This window comes from Polypterus senegalus, chromosome 16 (genome assembly GCF_016835505.1).
Source record: "Polypterus senegalus isolate Bchr_013 chromosome 16, ASM1683550v1, whole genome shotgun sequence".
Classification (NCBI taxonomy): domain Eukaryota; kingdom Metazoa; phylum Chordata; class Cladistia; order Polypteriformes; family Polypteridae; genus Polypterus; species Polypterus senegalus.
Genome location: NC_053169.1, coordinates 80,715,604 through 80,737,622, shown reverse-complemented (window position 1 = coordinate 80,737,622; position 22,019 = coordinate 80,715,604).

Genomic DNA, 22,019 nt, shown 5'->3' with positions numbered 1-22,019 from the left:
ATCCTCTCTTGTTCCACTGCCATTCTTCCCACTTTGTCCTTCCGCTGTCACCTCCCCACCTGGTTCTCTTCGCCCGTCTCTCGTGCTCTCCTTCCTCCTGACCTCTTCATCTCTCTTGATGCTACCGCTGACACCAACACCCTATAAGATCGACTCTGTCCTCTTGTCTTTATGCTGTCTGTCCTCTCTCTTCTAGGTCTGTGGCTCATGGCTTTTCAGTCTTGGGGTCATAATCAATAACCAGCTGTCCTTCACTGGCCATGTTGCAATGTTCTCATGTTCTTGTAGATTCACTCAATATAACATCTGCAAGATCAGACCATACCTGATGGAGCATTCAGCTACGCGAGGTATTATCTGCAAAATAAGAAAAAAAAATTTTTAAAAAGTCTGCACGCAAGAATGCTGCAAAACTTAAACTCAAAATGAAATAACCCCATTTGTGATTTCATTGTCAGCCTGATCATCAATGAAGCTGCTAAAATGGAAAGTAAAATGCATTTCCACTTAACACACTATATAGCGCGGGTCAGAGAGCTGGGCTTTGCACCAGAAAACACAGACCAAACACAAATCCATCGTGGAGTCACTGGCACGGGCTCCGCACAGTGAGATTAGGCAGATGATGCCAGGGTGGCAGTGGGTACACTAGTCTCTCAGCAGGGCTGATCTGAGAAACAACACCCGGAGGGTGGCCAGTGGCATGGAAAGACAGGCGGAGACAATGTAGCAGGGCAACATGCTAGGTGGCATCCTCCCTGGGTGATGCTACCTGTTGTCAGAGGTGGCTGGGGTGGCGACCCGGCCGGGACACCCAGGAGGACCAGAGGAGGGCTTGCGCCTTCCCCAGACCATCTGGAGGCGACCGCACTGGTTCTTTTGGGGGCCACGGATACAGAGCTTTGAAGCTCCACCCTGTAGGGGCCCGTGGTCACCACCAGGGGGCGCCCCCATGCCTTTGGAGCCCTGGACCTCAGCACTTCCGCCACACCAGGAAATGCTGGGGGGAAGAGGAGCAGGGACACCTGGAGCACATCTGGGTATGGATAAAAGGGGCCGCCTCCCTTCATTTGGGGCGAGAGTCGGGAGTGGAGTGGACTGAGCTTGCTGGAGGAGTCGAAGAGGCGGCCTGAAGAGGAAGAAAGGCATTCTGTGGCCAGGACTTTGGGGACTTGTGGGGTTTGTGGTGCACTTTTGTATATAGTGTGGACTGAGGAATAAACGTGTGTTGGGTGAATTGGACGTGTCTGCCTGTCTGTGTCCGGGCCAGCCTCCACACTGTACAGTGTGAAAGAAGCCCGGACACAGACAGACACTGAGACAGCCATTTTAATTTGTGCTCCTGCACACAGCACCAAACAATACACAAATGAGCAGTAAAGCTCACAGTCCTTTCTTTTCTTCTCTCTGTCTATTGCTGCCTCTACTCCTCTCCTCACAAGGTCCGTCCTCTTCCACCCGACACCGGCTCCTCGTATGGAGTGAGCCCCCTTTTATGTTGCACCCAGATGTGCTCCCGGTGCACCCCGATGCACTTTCTGGTGTGGCAGAAGTGCTGCCATCCAGGGATCCGGGATTGTCCCGGCACCCCCGGGCAGTGACCACGGACCCCAACAGGGTTGAGCTTCCAAGTTTTCCATCCATGACCTTGATGTAATCCAGGGTGGGCTGTCCTCTTGCGCCCCACGGAAGATATTGTCCCTCTCCCAGTCCTTCCCTTCTCCAGGTGTCCCGGTGGGGCAAGGTCCCTGGTCGTCTGCCACAATAGACACCCACAAGTCATGCTGGGATGTGTAGTCCCATAGGGCAGCCTTGTTGGATTCTGTCTGCTGATGATGGGATCCATCATTCCTACTTTGTGGGGCTTCCATTTGACCCTTCCAATGGGTTATGCCTGAGCACTGGAAGTACTCCTGAGTCTGAGATAGCATTAGCTTGCTCAACCTCATCCAGGTGAGTTGGGAGTTGGGCAGAAGAAGGACAAAGCTCAGACTCCCACAATGAGTTTCTTTTGACTTTCCAACGAATGGAAACCCACACAGCTGGGTCCAAGCCCTGCAAGGTGGCACTGTGGTGACATTTCTGGGAGTGGGACACAGCATTTCATGTATATGAGTAAAAGAAAATGTAAGAAGTAAATATATGAGTGGGGGGCAGCTTTCCCACTCAGTCCTAAAAGACTGGGGAGGTGGGCAGATTTCATTGCCAACCATTAATTCCATCCAGTTCAGTTTATTTTTATATAGTGCTTGTCACGGAGTGCAGGCCCAGAGTGTTGTGACAAGTTCACAGGTAAATGGAAGCACAAACTTTACAGATCCCTAATTGCGTAATGAGTACACATACAGACAGAGTTTTGTTTAAACAGAACATAAAGTAGTTTGAAATGATTAATATAAATGGAGCGCAGCAGAAATCTTTGTGCAGCCATTACTTCAATAGGCTGTGGACATGCATACAGCTATGCTGCTCCTTCTCTTCTCCGTGGCTCTGACATTTCAAATATGTAAGGCCCTTTTTGCCCACAACCCCCAGTGATGCAGCATCTTGCACAAGTTGGCATTTCTAACAAAAAAACCACATAAAGTGAGGCATCTAAATTGGCAAGGAGAAGCTTCATGTTCGCTTTTGGAACGTATCATCAAGTTTTGTTTTTTTTTTTTAATGCACTGCCTCAGTGCACTGCTAGCAGACTTCAAACAAAAGGTCACCAAGTGGAAGGCTTACTGTCCCAACGTAGCCACAGTTTTCCTAGAATGACTGCACTGACCCTGAAAGATGAACCGCCATTTAAAAGCTGGAAAGCATCCGTCTGCAGCTTTGTGGAAAGGAAACGATGATTAAAGTCATGTGCCAGCACTTGGTAAACGTCGCTGTTATTACAGACAAACAGTTCTGAGTGCTGCGCAGTGCAAAGCCTACTGAATGTCCAGTCTGTTGTGCACAGAGCATGAAACAGCGGCTTTCCCCATAAGTGACCAAGCCAGTGACATCATGGAGGAGTACTACACTCACATTTAGCTAAACTCACAAAGAACAGTCGGCTATCCTAAAGGAAGGGTTTCAAGGAGAAGAATTCCTTCATTGCTGCCATGTTATATGAAAGGACTGCACATTTGAAAGGTTTCTGAAAACTACACCCAGAAGAACCTGATCCTGAGATGGCCATTCCCAAAGGCCTACTGTCCATCCATCCATTATCCAACCCGCTATATCCTAACTACAGGGTCACGGGGGTCTGCTGGAGCCAATGCCAGCCAACACAGGGCGCCAGCCCAACGCAGAAGACCTACAGCATTACTATCTATTTATTGTGCTGGCACATTAATCCAAAGCATCTTGCAGATCATGATTGTACGGTATACTCAGTTAGACATTTTAATAGGGAGAGCAATTTGAAGTGACGTGAGTGAGTAAGTGACTGGGATGGACTGGAAAGAAGCCGTGAGGGTTTATGGTTCAAAGCCGCATTCACTAAGCTGGCACATCACCAGCTACTCATTTAATTAATATTTGAACTCTCTATATGTATATTTTATTGGCAATGTATGAAACGCAGGCATTGTATAAAATGCCTAGGAAATACAGATCTAATTATGCAGTCCAGATCGTCTGGATGACTTTGATTTATTGCAGGGACTTCCAGTTCGGCGCGAAGACGATTGCAGTTTGCACACTTCTCGATGGTCCAGGATTTTTTTGGGTGATTTTCTATGTAATAAACTTAAGTTATAGCGTAATGAAAATTGCACAATTAGATCTGGACCACCCAATAGAATACCTGGCGTTTTTGGGCAAAGTATGAAATATCCAAATTATTTTAATATTATATATACTTTCCCTAGGCATTGTATGTAATACCTAGGCATTATATAGAATGACAAATGCTATTTAGGCAAAGTATTAATAGAGAGTCATGAAAAGGCTTTTATTGAAAAGACGTATATGAAAAAGAAAGACATACAAAATAAAGTATAGGACTTTCTTATTGAGGAAAACAAGAGAAAATAAAATATGAACCTACTTGTTGCAACAAGGAAGGAAAGAGTTTTATTTTAAATTGCACTGAAATGCAAATGCGGAATTCTCCGTCTGAGGCGAGCGTCGAAAGTCACGTGACATTAGAAACGTCATTAGCGGGAGTATTTTATACTTTCCGGTTTGTCTTTTGGCATTGCATAGAATGCCTAGGAAATGTCTGACATATTAATCGTTTCATACTTTGACGTCCAATTTTCGGCATTTTATATATTACCTAGGCATTCTATACAATGCCTGCCTTTCATACATTGTCGGTAACATATATCTGTAGCTTGAAATCCACAATGGGAGGAAATAAATCGCATATTTTAAAATAGCTTTTTATTCCTAAGCTTTCAACTTCTACCAGGAATCATCATCAGAGGAACATGATTAGATGGGGGTAGTTGGATTTAGAGGGGAGGGGGATTAATCAGGTGGGCTTCTGAGGGCGTTGGTCATAAAGTCTTATTTAAACGTGCATGTTCTTCTTTTCATGTCTGCCCTTCCTTATTTGCTATATATTAACAAGACAGTTCAGTTAGTGACAGCACCACTTCTTATCCCAGGGTGGTAATTCTCTGATGCATATTTGGAACTGTCTATATATAAAATCCTAAGCTTAAAAGTGCAATGATTTTGTGCAACGATTTTATGTCACATTTTTTGTCATGCTTTAAATCAGGCTTATTTTAAAACCTACATATATACAGTGCATCCGGAAAGTATTCACAGAGCATCACTTTTTCCACATTTTGTTATGTTACAGCCTTATTCCAAAATGGATTAAATTAATTTTTTTCCTCAGAATTCTACACACAACACCCCATAATGACAACGTGAAAAAGTTTACTTGAGGTTTTTGCAAATTTATTAAAAATAAAAAAACTGAGAAGTCACATGTACATAAGTATTCACAGCCTTTGTCATGAAGCTCAAAATTGAGCTCAGGTGCATCCTGTTTCCCCTGATCATCCTTGAGATGTTTCGGCAGCTTAGTTGGAGTCCACCTGTGGTAAATTCAGTTGATTGGACATGATATGGAAAGGCACACACCTGTCTATAGAAGGTCCCACAGTTGCCAGTTCATGTCAGAGCACAAACCAAGAATGAAGTCAAAGGAATTTTTTGCAGACCTCCGAGACAGGATTGTCTCGAGGCACAACTCTGGGGAAGGTTACTGAAAAATTTCTGCTGTTTTAAAAGTCGCAATGAGCACAGTGGCCTCCATCATCCGTAAGTGGAAGAAGTTCGAAACCACCAGGACTCTTCCTAGAGCTGGCCGGCCATCTAAACTGAGCGATCAGGGGAGAAGGGCCTTCTGTGGAGAGAGGAGAACCTTCCAGAAGGACAACCATCTCTGCAACTATCCACCAATCAGGCCTGTATGGTAGAGTGGCCAGACGGAAGCCACTCCTTAGTAAAAGGCACATGGCAGCCCACCTGGAGTTTGCCAAAAGGCACCTGAAGGACTCTCAGACCATGAGCAACAAAATCCTCTGGCCTGATGAGACAAAGATTGAACTCTTTGGTGTGAATGCCAGGCGTCCCGTTTGGAGGAAACCAGGCACCGCTCATCACCAGGCCAGTACCATCCCTACAGTGAAGCATGGTGGTGGCAGCATCATGCTGTGGGGATGTTTTTCAGCGGCAGGAACTGGAAGACTAGTCAGGATAAAGGGAAAGATGACTGCAGCAATGTACAGACATATCCTGGATGAAAACCTGCTCCAGAGCGCTCTTGACCTCAGACTGGGGCGACAGTTCATCTTTCAGCAGGACAACAACCCTAAGCACACAGCCAAGATATCAAAGAACTGGCTTCAGGACAACTCTGTGAATGTCCTTGAGTGACCCAGACTTGAATCCGATTGAACATCTCTGGAGAGATCTTAAAATGGCTGTGCACCGACGCTTCCCATCCAACCTGATGGAGCTTGAGAGGTGCTGCAAAGAGGAATGGGCGAAACTGGCCAAGGATAGGTGTGCCAAGCTTGTGGCATCATATTCAAAAAGACTTGAGGCTGTAATTGCTGTCAAAGGTGCATCGTCAAAGTATTGAGCAAAGGCTGTGAATACGTATGTACATGTGACTTCTCAGTTTTTTATTTTTAATAAATTTGCAAAAACCTCAAATAAACTTTTTTCACATTGTCATTATGGGGTGTTGTGTGTAGAATTCTGAGGAAAAAAATTAATTTAATCTATTTTGGAATAAGGCTGTAACATAACAAAATGTGGAAAAAGTGATGCGCTGTGAATACTTTCCGGATGCACTGTATGTTTGGTATCATTCTTTTCAGAATTTATTGAACTTTAATGTGATTTTGTAAAATTTTCAGATTCTTATTCCGTTTTTAAATTAGAAAGTAAATATCAAGAACTCGTATCCCGCGAGACGAGACTTTGTGCCAAGAAATTTAACAATGCCCAGGGTCGGAAAAAAAAGACAAAGAGTAGGACAGCTGCTGTACAGGCTTTTAAATGTTCGAAGCACCACGTGAAATACAAATCACACAGCACGGCAGCAGCAGCAAGCCAACAGCTGATCAAGCAAAGAGGAGGTAAAAAAATAATTTGTTTCCCATTGTATCACCATTTAAGAGGGGATTTCAGAGGAGCGACCGCGTCTCCTTGGGGTGTGTTCAGCCCCCTTCTTCATAATGCTAGCGGCAGAGACGCGGAGTGGCTGGCAAATAGCACAGGCCGCAGGGTTTGAGGAGGGAAGCAAGCAGGGTGTAAGCCCCCAGTATATATTTATACATATATATATATATATATATATATACACAAGGGGGCTTTGCCCCTACTGTGCTTCGCTAAAGAGGGCACGCTTCACGATCACCATTTCGTGTCTCTGCTGCTTGCGTTGTGAAGGGGGGGGCTGAACGCAAACAATGGGGTTTGGCTTGCAGCTGCTGCTACCGAGCTGCGTGTTCTGCATATTGCTCTGCGCGTCAATCATTTAAAAGCCTGTACAGCAGCTGTCCTTTTGTCTCAATTCCTTGTCTTGCTGGACATTAAAGTGTCTCCGAGAAATTGTTTATAAGTAGGGTGTGACGTGCAAGAAGTCTCGCGAGACTTCAAAGTGTCTCTCCGAGATGATCACGTCTCGACCCAGGATTTTTTTATATGATAGGTAGATATAATGTGAGAGACACCATATGAAGACCAGTGTCCCTCCTAGACTTTAGGGGAACCTTACCTGGCACGGACACCAATAATGTGGAAGGACAGGGGAGAGCAATATAAACAGAATATTGGCACCCCATATGCTGCAGTTACGCTAGGTGGCAGCATCGGTTCCCTTTTGGACACTGTGGTGTTATGGGTCCACAGCTCGTTGAGTAAAGGCCATTTTTAAATAAATAATCAATGTGCTCGCGGCTTAGTGAGGGGACGTTGGGCCATAGTGGGCCGCGGGACGATCCGTAGGGTGTGGGCGTTTCTCACCTAGTGCACAGGTGAGGAACTGCCCACATTCATGATTGTCCCGTGGCTAATGCTGCAGCTGCTGTGGCCCTCGTCATTTTAAAAAGAAGCGCGAGTCGGTTTTAGTAAAAAAAAACGATCGGAGAGAAAAAGGAAAGGAAAAAGAGGACGGAGGTTACAGGGAGCGAGGAAGCAGGCGGTGTGTGCGTCTGGTGAGCGCGCGATCGAGCGCTCGTGGGCAGCTGTATGGAAGCTGGGTGTTAGGCCAACACCTAGACGTTTGAGTTGAGGTTGCTCCCACTGAGTGAGCAGGTAGCGGGAGTGCCTAGAGGAAAGCGACGAGCTGCAGAAGGCCGTGGAAAGGCAACGGAAGTCGGGAGGCTTGGTGGTGGAGTCCCCAATGTGAGCGTCCTGGCTATTGGGGTAATCAAGTCTCGGGGACTGGGATGAGTGCCATACCGGAGCCAGGGATCGGGAGGTCTCCAGTCTCGTGTGTGTTGTAGGAGGGCAGCTGCAGAGAGCGTCTTGCCTGCTGCTTGGCCCAAACGGGATAAGCAGGTGAGACGCTAACAGAAGAGCACCGGATTTGTTGTTGGTTTTTAAGACTGCTTCCTAAAAGAAGATTTTAACCTCTCGTTTTTAAGGATGTGTTTTTTTTCTATTTATTGGTTTAACCTCCACGTGTTCTTTTTATGGGTTATTTATTTAATGAACTGTGAAGAACTGCACTATTTATGGAACACTTGTTTTGATGGACAATTTTTAATAAAAGCACTGTTGCACTTTTTACCTTCCCCTTGCTGGAATTATTTGCCTCCATTGACTAGCTCACTCGGTAACATTATCGACGGTGTTGGGTTCAAGGGTTCCCAAAATCAGATGGGAGTGTGGAGCCAGAACCTACATCGTCACAGACACCAGCAGGGAATGTCAGGAATTGTAGTCCGATAGCGCACTCCTGCTGGGGTCCGTGTGTGCCACCAGGGGGTGTGGTGTGGCAGGAAGTTACACTCCCTATTCTTTGAGACTTCCATATGGCCCAGAAGTGCTTCCGACATGCGAAGTCCTGGCACAGGCAGTACTCCATGGTCTTCAATGAAAGACACCGCACTGCCTTGTCCTCTCGTCTCTGAGGGGCAGCAGTGTGGAGAAGAGAGAAAGAAGAAGAGACAGCATATATAACTGTGAGTGCAAGGTGTATTTGCAATAAAAACCCCTTTGCCTTGAACCAGGACTGTTTTGTGTGATCGTGCTTGGGGTTTGAGGCTCTGAAGCACTGTATACATAGAGCACATACACATATAAATATACAGTATAATAACTAGCTGTGTAAGCCTGTGCTGTAAAAAGCCCGGGCTCCCAGAAACTATTGAAATGGTCAGAAAAACACCTGAAATGCAGAGTCGGCGATTTCGTTTTGTGGATGTGCTCGCCCCACTTGTCTATTAGCAGCTAAGTGAGTTTCTCTCTTGTTTGTCTTTCCTCGGTGGTTTCACTTTGGCGTCGGAGTCACTTTCTTTCAGCTTCATGCTGTGGCCTCATATTTCTTTCTTCTTCCGACTCGCTAACTTGGGGCTGCCTTGCCGGCTCTTTGAGCTTCATGCTGCACCCTCACACTTCCGGGCTGGACAGACAGACAGATACACTTCCATGCGTAGACATTTATATATAAGATATAGTGAGTGAAGACGCACGTGGGTGGGAGTCCCGGCTGGGATGGGGAAAGATTCCTTACCTGGGCAGACGGTCAGCCCTTCAGAGGCACAACAGCCTGGAGACAGGCAGAAGATGCCAGTGTGGCAGTTAGTAAGTAGACTGGCATCCAGGCAGGGCTGGACTGAGGATGGAGGTCAGTCCAGAGAAGGATTACTTGTATTTTACAGAGATTAGGAAGGTATTCTTACAACAAATCATTTGTTTGTACCCAAAACTTGTGCTGTTGTGGTTGTGGGGTGCTGCAACACCCCCAAGTGATCACAATATCTTTTTATGTGTGTGTGTGTGTGTGTGCTCTGCCACACTACAAGGGATTTTCTACCTTGTCGTCAACCTAGACCTGCACTCTGCATAAGGACAGCAAGTCAGTCATCCAGCAGTGGGCTTGATGCTCTTCACAGGTGAGTTGACAAAGGAATGGCAGGACACAAGAAGGTTGTAAAATTGAGAAAGAAAGTCACCCTCACAAGGATGAAGCTGCTCCCAAGTCTTCACCATGGGGACCTGTTCCTTTGAGGTGAGGGCTAGAGCATCCAGATCATTTGGGGCTGCTGGTGGGAGGTGACTGCACTCCATCTGCACTGGGACTGAACCTGGTGAGCCAGCAGTGACCCCCTGAAGAACTCCCAGGTGAAAGGAAAATCTGCGCAGAGGGTGACAGACAATAAGTCTGGTGGTAGTAAAGGGTACTGGGACATCAGGTGTTTATGTTTAGTGAGACCCATAGAGGCGTTGCTTTTCGTTGTTTTCTTGTCTGCACTTAATGGCCCTGAATATTTTCCTTAAAGTTTTAAGCTCTCCTAGAAAGTTTAATTTGAAAAGCTTTACGTCAAATGAAGAGTTATGGCAAACATTCTGCAAGAAGCCTGGAAGAATTTACCACAGGTCTGCTTGAAAAAGCGACGCAGCAGCGGACCAAAGTAGACCAAAGCAGGCCGCTTCACTTCTGCATTCTAAGGGACGCCACGCTAACGACTGCCTTGCTTTTTAAAAGCACAGCACATTCTTGTTACTTTTTATTGAGCTGGAATTTGTTTGTATTTACTCTGATCTTATATGGTATTTTCACAAGTAGCCTAAATAAACTTTCGCTACACAGATAGCTGACTTTCAAGGGAATTTTCCTGGATGACTTAAGACTGTTGAACAGTACTGGATAATGAAAATTTCTAAGAATATGGGATTACAACAGCAGCGGAACAGATGAACATGTGATAGCTTTCAATATCGAGTCACCTAACACATTCGAAGACCCCTCATGTCGAGATCTGAAGCCCCCATAGTATTTGCGGGTTAGCGGATAGATCGGCAGAACAAAGTCAGGACCTTTTCAGGCCTTCAGTTGTTTGCTTTTACACACCTTTATAGATTACTTTCACCTACCACAAATCCGTCCATGTACAGCATACAGCAGATGCGGGTTTAATCCAAGACACAAAATAGGATGCCTCGACCACCCCCTGCAGTTCGCATCTTTTAGCGACGAAGCTCGAGCAGACGCACATTTTTCACTGAGTAACGGAAATGGGAGAAGGGACATCTGTCCAGGGGACGCTCTGACTTCTTAAAAGCCGTCATAAACGCAGCGGGACTCGCTTTTACGAGTCGCGTCTTCTAGCGGCTGAACGAGGACCCCAATCCCCCCGCCCCCCAACAAAGCAGCGCCGCGAGGCTCCGAGCGAGGCCAGCCGAGCGCCGCAGCGTCTCTTACAGGATAAAAATACGAGCGGCTTATTTTACGGAGTAATCTGATAAAGTGTTACGTGAAATGCAGTAAGGGGAGGCACTTAAGAAAGAAAGAAAGAAAGAAAGAAAGATCTCCCTTTTAAGTATTTTGATGTACACTCACCGGCCACTTTATTAGGTACATCTTGCTAGTATCGGGTTGGACCCCCTTTTGCCTTCAGAATTGCCCTAATTCTTGGATTCAACAAGGTGCTGGAAACATTCCTCATGGATTGTGGTCCACATTGAAATGAAAACATCACAAAGTTGCTGCAGATTTGTCGGCTAAACATCCATGAAGCGAATCTCTTGTTCCAGCACATCTCAAAGGTGCTCTACTGGATTGGGATCTGGTGCCTGTGGAGGACATTTGAGTACAGTGAGCTTATTGTCATGCTCATGACACCAATTTGAGATGATTTGAGCTTTGTGGCATGGTGTGTTATTCTGCTGGAAGCAACCATCAGAAGATGAGTACACTGAGATCATAAAGGCATGGACATGGTCAGCAACAACACTCAGGTAGGCTGTGGCATTTAAACGATGGTTGGTTGATAGTTGGTACTAAGGGGGCCAAAATGTGCCAGGTAAATATCCTCCACACCATTACACCACCACCAGCAGTAGCATGAACCGTTGATACAAGGCAGGATGGATCCATACTTTCATGTTGCTGATGCCATCACAGCAGAAATCGAGAGTCATCAGACCAGGCAATGTTTCTCCAATCTTCTGTTGTCCAATTTTGATGAGCCTGTGTGAATTGCAGCCTCAGTTGCCTGTTCTTTGCTAACAGGAGTGGCACACGCTGTGGTCTCCTGCTGCTGTAGCCCATCTGCTTCAAGGTTCAACATGCTGTGTGTTCAGAGATGCTTTTCTGCACACCTCGGTTGTAACGACCCTGCAGATTTTATTTTTTTTCCCCAGTCATCTGGAGTTTTTTTTTTTTGTTTGTTTTTTCTGTCCTCCCTGACCATCAGACCTTACTTTTATTCTATTATATATTAATTAGTGTTCCCTTATTCTATTTTCTTAGTTTATTTTGGGTTTTTTTTTCTTTTTCTTCGTCATGTAAAGCACTTTGAGTTACATCATTTGTATGAAAATGTGCTATACAAATAAATGTTGTTGTTCTTGTTATTTGAGTTACTGTTGCCTTTCTATCACCTCAAACCAGTCTGACCATTCTCATTTTGAATTTGCATTTTCACCTCAGTGGATATTTTCCCTTTTTTCAGACCATAAACTTAGAGATGGTTGTGTGTGAAAATCCCAGTAGATCAGCAGTTCCTGACATACTCAGACCAGTCTGTCTGTCTGGCACCAACAACCACTGCAAGTTCAAAGTCACTTCAATCACCTTTCTTCTTCATTCTGATGCTCGGTTTAAACTTCAGCAGGTCATCTTCACAATGTCTACAGGCCTGAATGCATTGAGTTGCTGCCGTGTGATTGGCTGATTAGATATTTGCATTGACATGCAGTTGAACAGGTGGACCTAACAAAGTGGCCGGTGAGTGTATGCTTTAATATTATATGTTTCTGATTTTTATTGATACAGAGGTCCTGCAGCCTGCTCAGGGTTTGTAAAATAGCTGGATGGAATTTACAGTTAGGTCCAGAAATATTTAGACAGAGACAACTTTGTTCTAATTTTGGTTCTGTACATTACCACAATGAATTTTAAATAAAACAACTCAGATGCAGTTGAAGTGCAGACTTTTAGCTTTAATTCAGTGGGTCGAACAAAACGATTGCATAAAAATGTGAGGCAACTAAAGCATTTTTTGAACACAATCCCTTTATTTCAGGGGCTCAAAAGTAATTGGACAAATTAAATAACTGGAAATAAAATGTTCATTTCTAATACTTGGTTGAAAACCCTTTGCTGGCAATGCCAGCCTGAAGTCTTGAACTCATGGACATCACCAGATGCTGGGTTTCCTCCTTTTTAATGCTCTGCCAGGCCTTTACTGCAGCGCCTTTCAGTTGCTGTTTGTTTGTGGGCCTTTCTGTCTGAAGTTTAGTCTTCAACAAGTGAAATGCCTGCTCAATTGGGTTAAGATCAGGTGACTGACTTGGCCATTCAAGAATTTTCCACTTCTTTGCTTTAATAAACTCCTGGGTTGCTTTGGCTGTATGTTTTGGGTCATTGTCCATCTGTATCATGAAACGCCGCCCAATCAATTTGACTGCATTTAGCTGGATTTGAGCAGACAGTATGTCTCTGAACACCTCAGAATTCATTCGGCTGCTTCTGTCCTGTGTCACATCATCAATAAACACTAGTGTCCCAGTGCCACTGGCAGCCATGCACGCCCAAGCTATCACACTGCCTCCCTCCACCGTGTTTTACAGATGATGTGGTCTGCTTTGGATAATGAGCTGTTCCACGCCTTCTCCATACTTTTTTCTTGCCATCATTCTGGTAGAGGTTGATCTTGGTTTCATCTGTCCAAAGAATGTTTTTCCAGAACTGTGCTGGCTTTTTAGATGTTCTTTAGCAAAGTCCAATCTAGCCTTTCTATTCTTGAGGCTTATGAGTGGCTTGCACCTTGCAGTGCACCCTCTGTATTTACTTTCATGCAGTCTTCTCTTTATGGTAGACTTGGATATCGATACGCCGACCCCTGGAGAGTGTTGTTCACTTGGTTGGCTGTTGTGAAGGGGTTTCTCTTCACCATGGAAATGATTCTGCGATCATCCACCACTGTTGTCTTCCGTGGACGTCCAGGTCTTTTTGTGTTACTGAGTTCACCAGTGCTTGCTTTCTTTCTCAGGATGTACCAAACTGTAGATTTTGCCACTCGTAATATTGTAGCAATTTCTCGGATGGGTTTTTTCTGTTTTCGCAGCTTAAGGATGGCTTCTTTCACCTGCATGGAGAGCTCCTTTGACCGCATGTTGTCTGTTCACAGCAAAATCTTCCACATGCAAGCACTACACCTCAAATCAACTCCAGGCCTTTTATCTGCTTAATTGATAAGACATAACGACAGACTTGAACACACCTGCCATGAAATAGCCTTTGAGTCAATCGTCCAATTACTTTTGAGCCCCTGAAATGAAGGGATTGTGTTCAAAAAATGCTTTAGTTGCCTCACATTTTTATGCAATCGTTTTGTTCAACCCACTGAATTAAAGCTGAAAGTCTGCACTTCAACTGCATCTGAGTTGTTTCATTTAAAATTCATTGTGGTAATGTACAGAACCAAAATTAGAAAAAAAGTTGTCTCTGTCCAAATATTTCTGGACCTAACTGTATATTGAGTTCATCTTTACAAGAGGGTCCCTGGTCAGGTTGCCTCCTGGTTGCTGCTGCGGGTCTAGGCTCAGGCTCAAAGCATCCCTTAACGCACACATTGCTGGAAAGAAAACAAATGTTCTGGCCATTATTACAATATGAAGTACTAATATTGTGTGATCTTCAGATCACTGTACACTAGCGACCGTGTTATTTTTGAAAATCGTCGTGATACATCAAGGAGCGGGGGGCTACCCCTATGAAGATTCACAAGTGCAGGGAAACTTGAATCGTTATGACACACTGAGACTCAATGGGAGAGCAGGGTGGGGGTCTGGGTTTGGGCGTAACCATGAAGATCCAAGAAAAGGTGCCAGTACTCCATGTTGAAACTGGAAGGGGTGCCGGTGTTGTGTACCAGTGAGTACCAGCCTGCTTAATTATTATTATTAATTCTTATTAATGACGCCTTGCTGAAATGAGGTTAAAGACCAATAATCTCCAACCAGCCGAATAAAAATAATGGACATGATAATCTGCGATGGACTGGCACCCTGTAAAGGGATTGGTCCTGCCCTGCATCCGATGCTTGGTAGGATGGGCTCAAGGTGAGTGGCTTTACTGTACATGACTGGTTGTATACTTTTGTATTTATTTTTCTGGTATCCAGATCAGCAGTGGTGCTTATAAAATGGTAAAAATGGATACTCAACACACTAAACAACAATTCAGGGGACCTTCAGCCAGTGCTTAAAGAATTGCAAGGTCAAAATTCAAATGTAATGATTTTGTTAGACTTTCTGAATTGCAGACATTGTTTTCTAAGCTATGCTGACACTCTAATTATGTAATATTGTAAGTAATCTGTACTCCATTTCGTCAATCGTTAATTCAAAACTAAAAATGATGCTGTGCCAACTTAATCAAGTTGGTTGGCTGACGTGATTTCTCTCCATGTCGCAATTCAACGTCAAAACGCTAACAAATAATGAGATAAAACAATTTTGAATAACTTAAATGTGCGAAATGTTGTTAACTTAAAAACTGAGACTCTCAACACTCCTAACAATAAAGGTGCCAGAGAGGCTCTTCAGAGTGATGCCATGGAGGAACCATTTTGGATTTTTCCCAAAAGACTTGTCCACATGAAGGTTCCAGAAAGAATCTTTATTGACTTAGATCTGTAACAGACTCCATGCAGTGAATAACCACGAATGGATAATAACACATCCACAAATTCCAAAGGACTTTGGCAGCATACAATCCCACAGGCCAATTTAAGGTAGCCTACCATACATTAAAGATTTCAGCTCTTCTCTCTACAGATGTGGACAAATTTGTTGGTACTGCCCCACGATAATAGTCTTTGACAAAAGTCTACTGCACCCATTATTGTTTACAAAAAAATGTGACTTTAACTTTGAGTTTTAATTCAACCGAATATTTTAAATAATAATACAAACAAAAAGGCATGGACAACAATTATGGGACCCTTCACCTAATATTTTGTTACACACCCTTTAGAGGCCATCACTGCACACAAGTGATTCCTGGAGCTCTCCATGAGACATCTGCTCCTCTCCACAGGTCGTTTGGCCCACTCGTCCAGCTGGGTCAGGTTTAAAGGGGGTCTTCTCTTGACTGCGTGTTTGAGCTCTTTCCATAGATGTTTGATAAGATTCAAATCAGGGCTTATAGAAGGCCACTTCAGGATAGTCCAATGTTTTCTTCTTAGCCATTCTTGAACACTTTTAGCTCTGTGTTTTGGCTTATTATCCTGTTGGAGGATCCATGACTTGAAACTGAGACAGTACTCTCTCATACTGGGCAGTACGTTTCACTCCAGAATGTCTTCACAGTCTTGAGATTTCTTTGTTCCCTTCACAGACTCAAGACACCCTGTGTCAGATGCAGCTAAGCAGCCCCAAAACATAACCGAGCCTCCTTCATGTTTCACAGTAGGTTTGGTGTTCTTTCATTTATTCATCTGTGGACACACAGCTGATGGTGACTTGCCAAAAAGCTCCAATTTTGTCTCATATGTCTAAAGGACCTTTTCCCAGAAGCATTGTGACGTGTCGATGTTCATTTTAACAAATTCCAGTCTTGCTTTTTTATGTTTTTTCTGTCCTCCAAGAGTCCATTGCCTCTCAAAAAGCAGCAGATGGCATGATCAGACACTGATGGACCTTGACCCCGGACTTCAGCTTGTATCTTTTTGGAAGTTGTCCTTGACTTTTTGTCTACCATTCTCATCATCCTACTGTCCATTCTGGGGTTGATTTTTCTTGTGGCCACGTCCAGGGTGGTTGACTGCAGTCCATGGACCTTACACTTCTTAATGCTTGTCACTGTTGTCACAGGAACATCAAGCTGCTCGCAGATGGTCCTCTGGTCTTTGTCTTCCACATGCTTGTCTATCATTTTCTTTCTGATCTCCTCAAATGACTTTCTCCTTCTCTTTCTCTAGTCCGTGCTCAGTGTGGGACACATGATGATACCAAACAGCAGAGTGATGACTTTTCCCCATTTAAATTGGCTGAATGACTGATTGAAATGATTGGTGACATGTGTGATACTAATATAGGACAACAGCTCATTTGAACAGTCACTCTAAGCCACTTATTTAGGATCATCTCCAGAGGTACCAACAGATGTGTCCAGGCCATGTTAGAATCTCTCTGTAGAATAAGTATTACTTGACGTCTTTTCACTGTTGCTTTGCTCGACTCGATGACATATCAAACGCATGCAGGTGTAACAGGGGACGATCACTTTTCATTTCATCACATCTCAGGAGGCATACAGCACTTTTTCAATGAACTAGAAGAGGACCAACAAATGTGTCCACATCACATCTGTATTAGGAAGTATTTCAAAGCACTAAGAAACCTTCAAGCCCTTTCCCAGAATAAAAGGGTGCTTTTTCAAGCAAGGGTCCTACAAAGAACTGCACAGCCCAGTAAAAAGCCACAAAGTGCCATTAAAGAACCGCTATTTTTAAGAGTGTATGTGTATGTGACATGTGAAGGGGTAGCATGGTGGTATCACTGCAATAAGGAGACCTGCAAGGGCTTGTGTTTCAGATGCATGGATCTTATGTGTTCTCCCCATGTCCGTGGGGGTCTTCTTGGTGAATTGTTGCTAAATTGGCCGTGTGTGTGTGTTTGTCTTTGTGTGTGTGTGTGTTGCTAATTATTAAGAACATGGAAAGGTCATGCGAGGTACGACAGCTGGACTGGAGAAATGTTGGTGTGCTCACACCGTTTAATAACAAACTGAAACTTTAATCAAAATGGGGCACAATGGTGCAATAACAAAGCATAAACTGCCCACCCCCTGCAGCAGGTCAGGTCTGGTTTGGAGCCCCTTCTCTTATGAGTGGGGGTCCAGGATGAGGGAGGAGAGGAATTAATTGGCCTCACTGGGCGTCTCCTCCTGGCTGTAGGACAAAGAAAGAGCTGATACCGATAGTGACAGCGCCCCCTCACGTAAATCAAGAGGTGATCCACAGACACACATGCCTGACAACAGTAATTACAAATACTTTAAAATATAAAGGAAAAGCTCCTTCACCATCCTCGCTGAAGTGTGTTGGAGCGACTTAAACTAAACAGAAAAGTCAGCTGCCTACTGGTGCCTTAACAGTTTGTGTTGACCTGAAACAGTTCAGAGTGCATATTCAACTTGAAGGTAAATCATAATCAGCCCATTTTTTATTAAGCTAGTAGTCCTAAAGTGGTCCACCAAGTACTTCTGTTACACCCACTGAATGTGATGGTGGTCCCCGCACATCCAGACTCTTAATCATAAAGGTGCCAAAAAGGTTCCACATGCAGAACAATGACAACGGGGAAACATTTTTAGCTCCCAAATGACCCAGAAGCTTCCAGAAAGACCCTCCGTATATTTAGACCCTCATGTTCCATAAATAACATGAAAGGACAGTAACAGATTTGTGAAATACCAGTGGATTCCTGATTTTCAAACGGCTCTTCCTGCATGGCTAATTTGTGGTTTCCTTGATCAGTTCCTATCCTGCTAGCCTAGTATACATTCCAGATTTATGTCTTGTCCACATATTAGGACATTTCTCAAAGCCCAAAGCAATAATCTCATATGCAAAGAGGCCTTCCCGGAATGTAATGCTTCTTTGTCAATCTAAGGAACCGCACAACACAGTAAAGTGCCATTTTAGAACCGTTATTTCTGGGTGTGGGACATTTCAATGATGGTTCACAAACAACAGAAACCCGCCAATATCAGGAAGACCCCCTGACACTTGTGTTTTAGTTCAATCTGTGATAGCGCTGGGGTCGTCCTGTATCTAATCGGAAGAGCACAACGTAAGAATACACTGAAAGGGAATTCAAATTAAATAACGAATCGATCGCGCATGTGCGCACGTAAACAAGTAAATATTGACAGTATGAGATCGTGAGAGACGGGAGTGTACATTTCACAGTTTTACGTGCACATCCGTAAGCGCCGGTCGCCAGTGCGTTACACGGAGCGCAGAGCAGCAGCAGTGCTGACTGTCCTCAAGCACCACGATCCCGGGTCTTGGGGCTCCCCTTGGAGATGTCGACGGAGTGGAACAGATAACCGGGATGATAGCCGATATGATAGAAAAAGTATTTGAAAGTGACGGTACTCCACAGCAAAAAAAAAAAAAAAGAAAGAAAAAACGGAAAAACTCAGAAGTGGTATGTTTGCTAACTGCAGTTTTGTGTATTTCTATTTTTGCTTTTTTTTCCAGCCAATTCATCGAGAGTCTATCCTTTTAGAATTCAGATTAAGTGGCCTTCCACTTTCCACTACGGGGCTCACAGCGAATTAAGCCCCACACATGTAATCTGTGAGACATTCTGTCTCATGATGTCTGCTTCCAATTATGTCCAGACTAATTGCAAAGAAAGAAAGAAAGACTGTACAATAGAAAACGCCTTATATAATAGATAGATTTAAAAGAAAAGTTAGAATCCTAACGCGCGCCCCCGGCATTGGGTCAGGTGGGTCTGGGTTGAGTCTTATGCTTCGCCCGATGACTTCCCCGCCAGTCCCATCATTAAAAATTTTCTCTCGACTTCGGCCTCATCTCTGACCTAATTAGCCGACGTTGAGGCGGACCGCAGTAAACTTGTCGCATATAGCGGTGGTCGGCGGTGGGCCACTCGGCAGTTCACTGAACCGACATCCTCTCACCCTTTTTTTTTTTTTTTTTTTTGCTGGCCATTTGTGAATTCTAGAGGGTCTGCCAGGAAACCTTTATCATCAAAGCACCTTGATCAAAACCAGACACGCTCCCCAGAACGGTACCTGACACTGAGGTCCCTTTGTGCAGTGCGCGCAGCCGGGCCTTTGAAAGCTGCTGGCCGCATGCGCTCCATTTGTTCGCCAGCGACAGGTGTAAACGGGGGCCTTCTTCGCCCTTTGATCTTTCCCAATTGTGGCTTGACGTGCATGCAAATGCAGATTTACCAACTGCGCTGCTCTTTTAAGAGAGAGATGCCCCCCTGCAGCCCCATTCAAGAAGCCTGGTTTAGGTGCACAACGATCGCGGCAATGGGCAGAGAAATTTCCAATCAAAGAATGAAGTGACCAGCTGGGAGGCTTGACTGATTTATGAATTTATTTTATGCATATTATTTGTTGGATAATTAAACGTGAAAACGAGAAAAGTGCGCTGGAAATTCTAAGACGCGCCTTTTTGCCTCTTCGCTTCTGAGAACTTTTAAGATGCGCTTTGATCTGAAAGTTCAATTCCGTTAGTGTTACTTCACTAATTTCACTGCGTTCATTCTTTAATAGCTTCGTTTATAAATAATTGAATTCCGTTTACATCTGTATCGAGCCTTTCATTGAGTTTCTATAAAATTCAGTTTTACAAATCACTAATGGCCCAGGTACAGATGAAACACACCAGAAAACAAAGCGTTTTCGAAGTGATTAACACGAATGGATCCTAATAATATCTGTCCATCAGCGGAAGGGACAACAAAAAAAGGCACTGCCTCGCGAAAATGTCCATCTCTTGGAGCAAAGAAAACTACGAGAGGTCTCCCGGCCGATGAAGCGATGGGACCCTCCGAAAATGGTGCCTCAGTGGCCTATGGTGAACCATTGCTTGACATTCTTTCCACATACAAAACTGGATATCCATCCATCCATCCATTATCCAACCTGCGATATCCTAACTTGGAGCCAATCCCAACCAACAGAGGGCGCAAGGCAGGAAGCAAACCCCGGTCAGGGCGCCAGCCCACCGCAGCAACACTGGATATTTGGGCTTTAAAAATGTGGAGAAAACGGGAAGTCTTCAGGAAGAAGAATACCTAGAAGAATAAAACAGACCAAGAAAACCTGAAATCGGGGTCCTTGTAACTTCACGAACCCCACTGGTATTTCACAAATCTGTGATCATCTGTTCAGGGTTATTTATGGAACTTGTCACGGGTCTAAATAAATAAAGCTTCTTTCTGGAGCTTACGTGTGGATGGTCGTTCTGAAGAACCACCTTATTTTTAAGATTGCTGGCGGGTATACAGCACGATCAGAAATACAAATGACGCACAAAGTGTCAGTGGAGGCTCCAACCTGATATTGTCGAGTTTCTTTTGTTCTCAAAACATCGTTGAAGTGTCCTACAGCAAGAATTATTAGCATTTGAAACTGAGGTCCCAAATATGTGGGCAGACGACAAAGAGACATACAGCCTACCTAGCAGGGCACTGACAGAGCAAGAAAACCGAAACTTAGTCCTTTTAAAGTCGGGAACCCATTTCACAAAGCTGTCGTCATCTGTTCATGGCTAATTAGGGAACTTGTAACAAATCGAAATAAATAAAAGATCTCCCCTGAAACCTTCATGTGGGTGGATCTTTGGGAAACAAAAATGACTGCGCTCTGAAGAACTGCTTTGGTACCTTTAAGTTTAGGGGAGAATCGGATTAAGGACAATAAAAAGTGAAACTGACTGATAACTTGTAGTTTAGTTTACATAAAATAAAGGACTTTCTAATATAGCAGCAGCTGGCAAAGCCTGGAGTCCGTGGAGACGAAATAATCTTGTTTTGAACTTGCCTAAAGATGTAACTGTTCTGTTATTTCTCCAGTGATGAGAATATTATTATCTATACTATGCTATTGCTAATTACTTTACACTGAACACCGCCTCGTTAATTTACTTAGAGAGCATTCTGGCTATGAGAACATCTGTATTTGGACACACTGCTAAACTTACATAAGATAATGATCCTCCTTCTTATTGTGTGCCCTTTTTATGGCTGCTGCTATAACCCTGCGATCTCCTTGGGGATAAATAAAGTATCTATCTATTAAATTGGGCATTTTCTATCTATTATAAAGCTTCTTTCTTTCTATCTTCCTAGCTATTATAAAGTGCCTTTTCGATCTATTATATAAGGTATTTTCCATCTATTATTGTGTTTTTTCTATCATATAATGCCTTTATCTATCTATCTATCTATCTTACTTTCTTTCTTTCTTTTAGGAAAAGCTTCCTGCTTTGTTCAAGCTGCTCATATGGAGACTACGGGATAAAGAGTGGTTATCATTTAAAGGAGCTGAGATGTTAACTCAGCCTGTGAAGATGTTCCTGGAGTTTTCCTTTCTTCATCATCAGACGCTCCTCAAAAACGAACTCCAAACAGCGCAAATCCGATTTTTCAGCTCATTTATCGCAGCCAGCCTAGTCCAAGTTGCAAAGACACACAGAAGAACGAAAGAGAAGATTCAAGCGCTCCAGTGCGTGGATTTTGTCTGTAGGTGAGTCGCCTCACTTTGTGTGTCTTCCCGACTGCTTGGGGTGACATCGGATAGGTCCTGCCGATAGCGCAACATCGGCAGTGAATGGGACGGA